The following is a 9,932-nucleotide window of genomic DNA, read 5'->3' on the forward strand; positions in this document are numbered from 1 at the left end:
AGAAACTTCCTCTCCTGGATTATGGCAGTACTCGATGTAGGAGGTGAACTGGTAATCTGTACACCTGGGGTTGTGATAAAGGATTCTTAATGTTATAACTCGCTAATTGTTATGATTTATATTTCATCTCCATTTCAGTTATATCAACCAAGAATCCTAGCCGCTTAACTTTTTATCAATTATCATCGACAAAACTGACATTGATAAAAAGAAGTCTTATTCCATTTATATGGGTCTAGCCCTTTCGGAGTACAACATTTTCTGATATGATAGAGCAACCGTTACATTTAGTTTGGGGAGAATAATGTTGTATTACATTTATCTACGGGAACTGGATAATAGTATGGTTTCGGGTCATGAATCTTTAGGAATCGGTAACTCATCGGAAGATTAGGATATCCTTTCCTTTGGAACCCATTCTTCTCATAGCACCCCAACACCTTGATCCTGTCGGTGAAGATTACATGGGTCACTTCCTCATATACATATGAGTTCAGCTCAACCCTCCGACCTCGAATATGTAAAGTTGAGTTTACGTGAGCCTCCACAAAAATGAATAGCTTCACAATCTTCAGGTTGGTTTGAAGGTATGCAAACCGGTGGCCAGCTATATAGTAGATTCCTGAGTCACCCGTCCATCTTCGTTTCACGTACAAAGGCGATGGATTATAAATAAGATCTAGGATGTTTATCATCTCAACCCTTTGTCGATAACCTAGGGAATGCATCGCAATTATAAACATGACAGCTTCATAATTCTGCAAGATAGCATCCAAAGTAAGGAAATGTTCGGAACAACAATATTTGCTTTACTTCATCTTATTAAGATTTCTTTTAAAAAAATCATTCGTTGGTTCGCTCTGATACCAACTGTAATGTGTCCACCTATTCTCTTCAAGACATGTCTTAGCAGTCCATCGGAAAGGATGTTTAGAAAGCTCCGCCTGGCACTCCCATAGAATATCACGGGGTTTGCGATCTAGGACTTTCTACGTCTGCCACGTAGCGGAAGTATTCTGGCCGTTCCCACTTAGGACTGACCTGAATCAGGGTTCTCCCTAATGGTCATTTCCTAAACGGAAACTAGACTCGAACCCCGAGTAAACTACTTTACACAGAAACGCCCGAGTAAACTACTTTGCACTTGGTTCAAGGAGAATGGAAAATGAGAGGGATACAAGGTTCGACCTTTCTGCCCCATAAGACATAGTCCCATTCCGTTCCCCTAAAACAGCGTAAACCAAGATTATTGTAACTTGGACTCTAGGTGAGTGCCCTTGCTATTCGTGTCCTTTGAAACGATCTTCTTGCTATCCATCATGATTGATAAAAGTTTCCAACCAACCGGGACCACCCATTCGTAGGACGGACCCATGGCCACATCCACCGCACTTTCCTCAATTGTTTTAGTTGTCTAATTACCTACCACATTTAGTTGTTGTACTTGCATCAAAGAGCTTCCTTAATTAGTCTGTTAGGCACTGGTTCCTTCACGTAATCATAGCACTTGACATAGAAAAACACTATCAAACAAGTTCCTTTGTGACAGGTTATCATATTTATCTTTGGAATACATTTATAACTCCAACCCGTAGGCTTATCCAAAATCCGCCCGAAGGCTATCCAACAATCCACAGGGATTACTAATCCAACATTTTGCCCGTAGACTAGTATGCGGACCTCGAGATCCAATCCCTAGTCACGTTGGCCTCTTGTGCAGAGCCTGGAAGGCGAGGGATTTATGGCCAAAGACCCCTCTGGCACCCAAGCGTTCTCTTGCTCCAAGTAGCGCTCAACAGAGAGACCTCTCGCGGCGGGTTCGATCCACCTTCCCAGCGCGGTTACCAACCCCCTTGGTTAGGGTCACGCAGACAATCAGGGGGTGATTGGGGCTGCCTCTCCCTTCAGGCCTTCAACCTAAAGCATTAGATATCTTTTCATCCTTTAATTCTTTGAGCAAACAAAGCAAATAATGCTCTCTAAACTGATTTACAAGCACAATCATTTCCAGTGGTCGTTATTTTTGGCCAACTGCTAAGGAGTGAATCCTTCTCTCCGAATGCATCCAGCACTCGATCGGGATCAATTGAGACTTGGAAAGATTCCCAAGGGTTTGTTTATTAACCCTTATATCCTTGGGTTAAGGCCGTATCCTATTAACCCAACTTAACCAATACCTTAAGTTCTATTAGCAGTACATGATTCATTGGCTATGATTGACTAGATTTACAAACCCTAGCTTTTCTGGTTAAGATCAAAGCATATGCTAAGTTACGGCATATTTTCTATTGATCCTTTCCGAACATGTATTCAAGATTCAAGCTACTAAGCTTTAGGGTTCTATGTTTGAACCATGCAACCTTTTCCTAATTTCATTTCTGAATGAATTATTCGTATGATAAATTTACAGAACCTTTTGTAACTACTTACATAATTGATTGAGATTTATGCCAATTTCCTAGAGATTAATCTACTTCATGCAGCCCCAGAATCATTTCATGCCTTGCAAATTCCTACAGTTATTAGCAACCTTCTTTAAAGAATCATTTCGAAGAAAAGATGTCTAATAATGTGACATGCAATTTATTCTTTCCTTGCATAATCGAAGTGTACTATCATAATTTTGATCTGTAAAGATGGCCTTGATCTAAATTTGTTACTTTGTAATGCATAAAAACCACTTGCTAAGAATACATAGAGATCTTGTGCTCTTTCTTTGTTCGTTTCATTGCAAAATACCAATGAACGAATTCTTCAATCGTGAGCTATTTCTTTTAAATTAGCCAAAGTATTTCAATCGAAAAGTGCATCCTATTTCCATAAATGATCCATGCACAATTGAAATATTATGACGTAAATTAAAAATTAGAAAGAAAACCTGGACTTGTGGTGAAATGTCCACATGGATGTTAGGAGATGATCCTCCTACGGTTGCGCCTTGTGCCTTCTTAGGAGCCATCAAGAATTCGACCTTCTTGCCTTGGCCGCAGACTTATGATCTTGGCTCGTCTCCTTCGCATACGAAACTCCCTTTGAGATTCGGCTTCCTTGACCGATTTCACCGTCTTTCGGAATCGGGATTTAGAAGACCTTATAGGCTTGTGGGAGTTGCAATGGGAGACCTTAAAAGACTTGTATGGGGGGGAAATCCACATAATTGGCTTTATGGAAATGCTAAGGGGAGGATTAAAAAGAAACGGGGGTTAAATAGCCTTGGAAATGTTATGAAAAAGGGCTTAAAAACCCGACTAGTATGATCTTTATGTGGGATGCAAGGGAAAGGTTTGATTGCCGAGGATGGAAGGGGAAAATGTCTTAATTCCGAGGGTTTAAAGATCGCTTTGTAGGGCGAAAATATTGGCTATTGCGGATCCATAAGAAGGGGGAAAAAGAACCCAGCTATGGTGGGGATTTTTGGGATGCAAGGGGAGAAAGGGTGCTTAAAAACTCGGGGGTAATAAAACCCGCTTGATAAGGCAATAGAAAAGGGGCTTTCCAAGGGACCTAGGGGTTAGAATGAACCTTTGTGGAATTTGCAATAGGAAAGGGGCTTAGGTGGAACCCCATGGGAATGGGTGCTTAAATCCCAGGGGGGGTTTATAAAACCCACTTGAAAGGGGCTTATGAAAGCCCACAAGAAGGGGGCTTCCTAAGGGCCCTTAGAAGCTTCCCAAAAAGCTTCTTGGAAGCTTCTATGGCCCACAGAAATCCTCCACGTGGAGGAAGAAGACGATTTGACGACGCTTGTTGGCGGCAAGTTTTGTCCCTCTCCCTTCACGACGGTCTTCAGCAGAGGCACGACGGCTTCGAACGTTGGCAGCGGCGCAGCACATCAATGCCCTTCGGCTCCTCACCTCCACAGCCTGGCACAATTTACCATCAAAGGGAGAGAGAGGCAATGCTCTGCCTAGCAATGGCAGTTCTATGCAACAACTCCTCCCTCCTCACAGCAATTCGCAGCTCTCCTCTCTCATGGTCTGTCACAATCAGCACACGACTCTCTCCTTCAGCCCTTTCCCCTCTCCTTCCTCCACAGGGGTTTATATAGGATAGAGAGAGGAGACCTCTCTCCTCCACGTGGCCAGTTTGCATGGCCCTTCTCCCCCCATGTCCTCCAGCAAGAGGGCTGATTCATCCCCGCCTACTCCCTCTCCTCCAGCACAGCCTTCGGCGGGGGGGAAAAGAAGGATTTAAAAAAAATTGCCATAAATCTTCTCAATTATCCCCTTGACCTCCTCCCAAGAGGAGGTTCACCTGAAAATATGCGGTTTCTTTAAACCTTAGTCTCGAATCTGCCAATCGAGATCATGATACATCGTGTTAAAGTTCGCACTGTCCCTAACTTTGATGCCGGACTTTCCTTGCATGAGTCTCATGCAGTAGTTCTTCTTCTTCTATGTTTCACTAGACCAACATGCAAGCAATATGTGCTAGATAATGCTTATGACAACACAAATAGTAAGAATCTTTCACAACACAGATAGTAAGAATAAGTGGGCAGAGAGTATTTTTGCCTGCTACTATGCTCTCAAAGAACTTTGCAGGTGGTTGTTGCTATGTAAGTAGTATGCACTAGACTGCACTAGTTATCTTCCATCCGACAAACTAAGCTGGAGAGTGTGGAGACAATCAAGTTTCTCATCCTAGACTTGACCAAATGCTTTCACTTCCTTAAAGTGAAGGTTGAGGCATTGATCAAAGATGTCTATCAAGATCAATCTGATTCAATCAAGCAATACAAAGCAATAGTTTTTTTTCTTCTATGTTTCACTAGACCAATGGGCAAGCAGTATGCTTTTGGCAGACAGGAGCATTTGTTATGTGGCTCTTTGTGATTCTAGTGTACCTATTGGCTTTCAAACAAGATCTTTTTTGTTGAATGTCATGAAGATTCTACTTCATGGCACTAGTATACGTCTGGCATATATGCTAGAGTGAAGTGGATTGCTATGGCCCCTGAAGTCATGACCAATGTGGCCAACTTCGTCTCACATTGATGTTGATTATCACTTATCTACATGACAGGTGAACAATGTCTAAACAGAATTTGAAAAACAAGACTTTGATGAAGGCTATTATTGAAATAAGCTCTGAAGGTATAATCTTGATTTGTTTCATTTAGTCTCACATTGATGTTGATTATCACTTGTCTACATGACCAGTGAATTAAAAACCACAACTTTGATGAGGGTTATGATTGAAATTAGCTTTGAAGGTATAATCCTAATTTGTTTCAAGTATAATTGTGTTTTGTTTTAGGCCCCTCTCATTAGTGTGTAACAATACTTGATTTCCATTACTGTAGTGGCTCCTAAAGTGATGGCATAAGCATGGCTTAGATATCTCTAGAAATAGTAATAACCATTTTATTCAGTCTCACATTCACGATGCTTATCACTTGTCTACATGATGGGTGAACTACAGGACAATAGCCCTTATTTTTCGTTTTAGCCTCATGTTGATTGTTACTTGTTTATGGACAATCACCATTATTTGTTTCAGCCTTAGCATTGGATTAAGCTAAGAGCAAAAGACTAAACTGTCCCCATATAGTTGTAGGATAGTGCTTATCAAGGCCCTTGAAGTCATTAGGGCTAATTTGGCCAACTCCATGGCATTAGTGACAGAGCTTCCATGGCACTGCTGGGGTTTCATTCAAACTCATATTGATGTTGATTATCACTTATGTGCATGACCTGTGAACAATGTCCAAACAAAATTTTAAAAACCACACTTTGATGAAGCATATTTAATATATAGAACTAAGCATTGGATCATATCCATTAATACATATCCAATTAATGGAACTAAGAATTGACTAATAGTACTTATATTACCCACCATTACTAGTATCAGTAGCTCGACTTTTGTTATAGCTACCAAGGAAATGTGGGACATTCACGGCATTTAGTGGTCGTTGCCTCAAGACAACACATTTTTGTAGCCACCAGTAAAATCTGGGGTTGTGCCTCAACATAGCACATTGCAAGGTTAGCTACTGTAAAATTTCGGGCATTCAGTGTGTGTTTCCTCAAGACAACACTGTGCAAGCTAAACCAAGAGGACAAAACCAACTTGTATCCCAACATCTATCGCAACACATTATTGATGATACCCACCATTGAAAAACGTTGAAAAGATGATCACTATAATATATCAATAGTACAACCATACTATGTTATCAAATCATAGTGAAAAGAAACTTGTAATACATTGCAAAATTGTACCTGGATACCTTAGGAGCAGTGTCGATGTCAGTGAGACCGATAATGAAATCTATGATGTCTCTATATTTTTGTGCCTTATTACGGCACTGGGGGAATCCTAACTGCACACCAATGACTAGATTCTAGCAGAGAAGAAATATTAGTTCTTCTCATGAACTATGATTAACATATATTATATAGAGGAGATGATAGATGTATGTGTAGCTGATTTATATATGAATTATGAAGAAATCCTTTTTAAGAGAGATGCTTTCTTACCTTGGAGCTATACAAATTTCTAGGCCGTGATGAAGATGTGCTAGTTGAATAGTAGGATGTATGTTCAACTAGCTGCTGACACTTGAGTGAGTATCATTCCCTTGCGCCTAGTAGCCCGTGTACAAAGTACAGTGGATTGTTTTGTTTTAGAATGAACAAAAGGGAAAAGAAAAGAAGTTGTGGTTTGATGATGGCGGGAGTTCCAAAACGTAATAGAGGGAAAATATATTCGCTTTGGTTTTTGCAACATTAGGATGATAATTTTCTTTTTGAAAAATTACGTTTGAGTTTATAATTACTTATTAAAATGATAGCTAATGGAGGGTTCTTATCTTAGGTTGATTCACAGTTCTCTCAGACAGTTGGGGCAATAGTAAAAAAGTGTTTGCGAACACTACACATGTTATGCATGTTGCAAATATTAGTAAGTTGTCCAAGACGTGATTCAGGGTGGTGGGTCTTTGCTGCCCAAATGCCAATTTCTTACTGAATCTCTTTTTTCTTTTTAAACAATTCTAGAAATAAAGAAGTCACTTCAATGTCTCACCAGTGATATTTGTAGCTTCCAAGTCTCGAGTATACTTGTTTGTATATCTAATAGAGTCTACATCTCTAATATATATTTTCTCCATATATTTCAATGCACAATGAAGCATTCATAAGATCAGCATGACCATCTTTACCTAGATTTAAACAAACTTGGTGAGAATGTCCACCAAATGGTAACACTTTTCTTGCACATGCTTTTTTGATTTGCATTATAACTTTTAAGAATACATGTTAGAGTTGTAGCATCCTTACCTTGCATATGAATATCAAAGAGAACAAGCAGTGGAAGCATACAACTAGTCCCACCTAGTGTATTGGGAGTATCAGATAGAACAGGTAGTCGAAGCATGGTGCCAATCGACCAAACTAGTGTATTGGGAGTACACTGACAGCTTGATCCAATAGTGCCACATGTCCACGTTTACCAGTCAAAATTCCAATAAGTTGGATTACAAACAATTAAGGATATCAGTTTGTAAGGTTTTGAGCTCTTCATAAGTTGTAAGGTCTTCAAAAGTTTACTTGTAGTGTAAAAGTAGGACCCATATGCAAGTTGGGAGATGGGAGTTTTATATTGTCTTGCGATTCTTTAAAATTTAAGATCAAAAGAAGGTCATAGTGTTTGGATTTGCAATACCATCTTCTCTTGCTTGTGATATTGGACAGCTAAAGTAGGGCCTACAATAGATATGAACAATCGTAAAGGAGTGATGTAACTTACTAGCATATATAGCCCCCAACCCAAACACATGCACGTATTCCTAAGCACAAGTTTTTGACATTGGCACCTTTCAATCTCAACAAGTAACCTAATGATGATTAGTTGGTATGTTCTTATAAAAGTGTAAACTCATCAGTATTAAAGGACTCAAATAATATTCTTAATTATTATCTTGAACATATCTCTACAAAATAGGCTATATCTTTGTTATAGTCTAGATCTTTGACTTAACAAACATAAGATTTGTTGGCGTTGATTATTCAACCTTAAGAGATGAGTAGGTATTTCTCTATCATTCATGGGATGCTTTATGGTTTGGCTTTTGAAGTATTACTAAAAAACACAACACAAATTGGATAGGAATACAAAAACTAACTAGATGATGTAAAAGTAGAGGCGACCTTTTATTTTGACATGTAGATCCACTCACTTTTTAAGTTCTGGATCTTGTTAGAGGACATAGATTTGTGTGCATGTGGGAGCTATGCATGTGTATATATGGCATATGTTGTTACCTAATAGTATGCATGAGAGAGAGAGAGAGAGGCATGATTTCCTCTAAAAGGCAATCTTGCATCTCTCTCTCTCTCTCTCTCTCTATATATATATATATATATATATATATATACAAATATTTGTTTTGAATTGTGCAAGCAAACTCCTCGGTAGACACAAATTGTGTTTGGGGTTCAACTCCCCTTGATTTTATCATGACTTCTTCTTTTGTAGGTTTAATATGTGCAACCATAAAGACTTGATTACAAATGAACACTTGTGCCTTTTCTAAATGATATTGTTAATACTTTCCTAAGCTTAATATTATGAACTTAATAGTAAGAAGTTAAAATCTTATGATCAGTTCCTAAACTTGATAATAAGGGCTACAAATTTTATGTGCCTCTTGAAATTGGAACTGTAAGTTGGAGGAGTGTTTGGATCTACAACTTCAACTTGATATCAAATAATTAAAACTTCTTGAGCCTTTAATAGCTACGTCGGTTCAAAGAATGCCAAGATTCATAGTTTAGACTTCACATCAAACATTTGTGATCAAATGAGCGTGTTGGACCCGTGAATGTAAGTTAAGGAAACCCTAGTAGTTTTGGTGATTTGATTATACACTGGGATGTGCTCTATGTGTAGGGAGAAAATGAATAAGAGAACTAAAAAAATCATCCACAATGATATTCTCATTGTGAAAACCATAATCCTCAAACTTATAATCCATAGCAACATCATCTTCTTGAATACATAACTGATCTTCTTGATCACCAATTTGATCATCTTCATTGTTTATAACTTCTGGCTTGTTTTCTTCTTGATTAAAGCTAATTGGAGATTGATTATAATGGTTTAAAAAATACCAAAGTATGGAAAATACCTTGATATTATTGATATAAAGTGTTTGACAATCCACTCTCCCATTGGCAAGTTGCTCTGTTGGGCTTCGAGCACTCAAGGATTCTTGGATTTTTTGGGTCTTGTCCTCTCTCATTCCCTTTACCTCAATCTTTGGCAAGACCACGGGTAAAGAGCACCAATCATCATCACTTAACTCAAAACATCTTCATATCTTTCCTTGAGCTTTTCAACTGCTATAAGAAATGTCCCAATATGGTTAACACAATAAGACCTAACTTTCTTGCCTTCACGATCATCATGCCATTCATAAGCATCATGAAGGATATCTTCAAAATAGTCCAACTTCTCCCATGCTTTATCCATATTTAAACTTGAACCCTTCTTTGTTGGCCTATTGATGAAAACCTCTTGTGGATACCATCAAACTCATTACATAAATCAAACATGCAACAATACTTGCAAGATTTTCCTTCTTCACAAGATCCATGAACGTAAGAACGATTCTTTGAAGTATGTCCAAACTCAAAACAAAGTTTGCACCTCTTTTTCTTCTCCTTTCATTTACCCATTGCAATCAATCGGATTGAAAATTTAAAATTCATAATTGAAAATGAAACTTGAATGCTCTCTCGTTAATCCTGTGTAGGCTTCTTGTAGTAGGCAAAGGATGCTTCCTATTTCTCAATAGATTTAGGTGGAGTTTGTTACAAAGAGTATATTTCTACAATAATTCTTTATTTTGAAATAATGTTGTGAACAACTTGTCTCTATTTTCATTTAGGATTGAAAATCTTCATGCTTCTACTCTTGTAATT

The sequence above is a fragment of the Lygodium microphyllum genome, chromosome 21 (assembly GCF_053477565.2).
Source record: "Lygodium microphyllum isolate KBCC chromosome 21, Lygodium_microphyllum_v1.1.10, whole genome shotgun sequence".
NCBI lineage: Eukaryota > Viridiplantae > Streptophyta > Polypodiopsida > Schizaeales > Lygodiaceae > Lygodium > Lygodium microphyllum.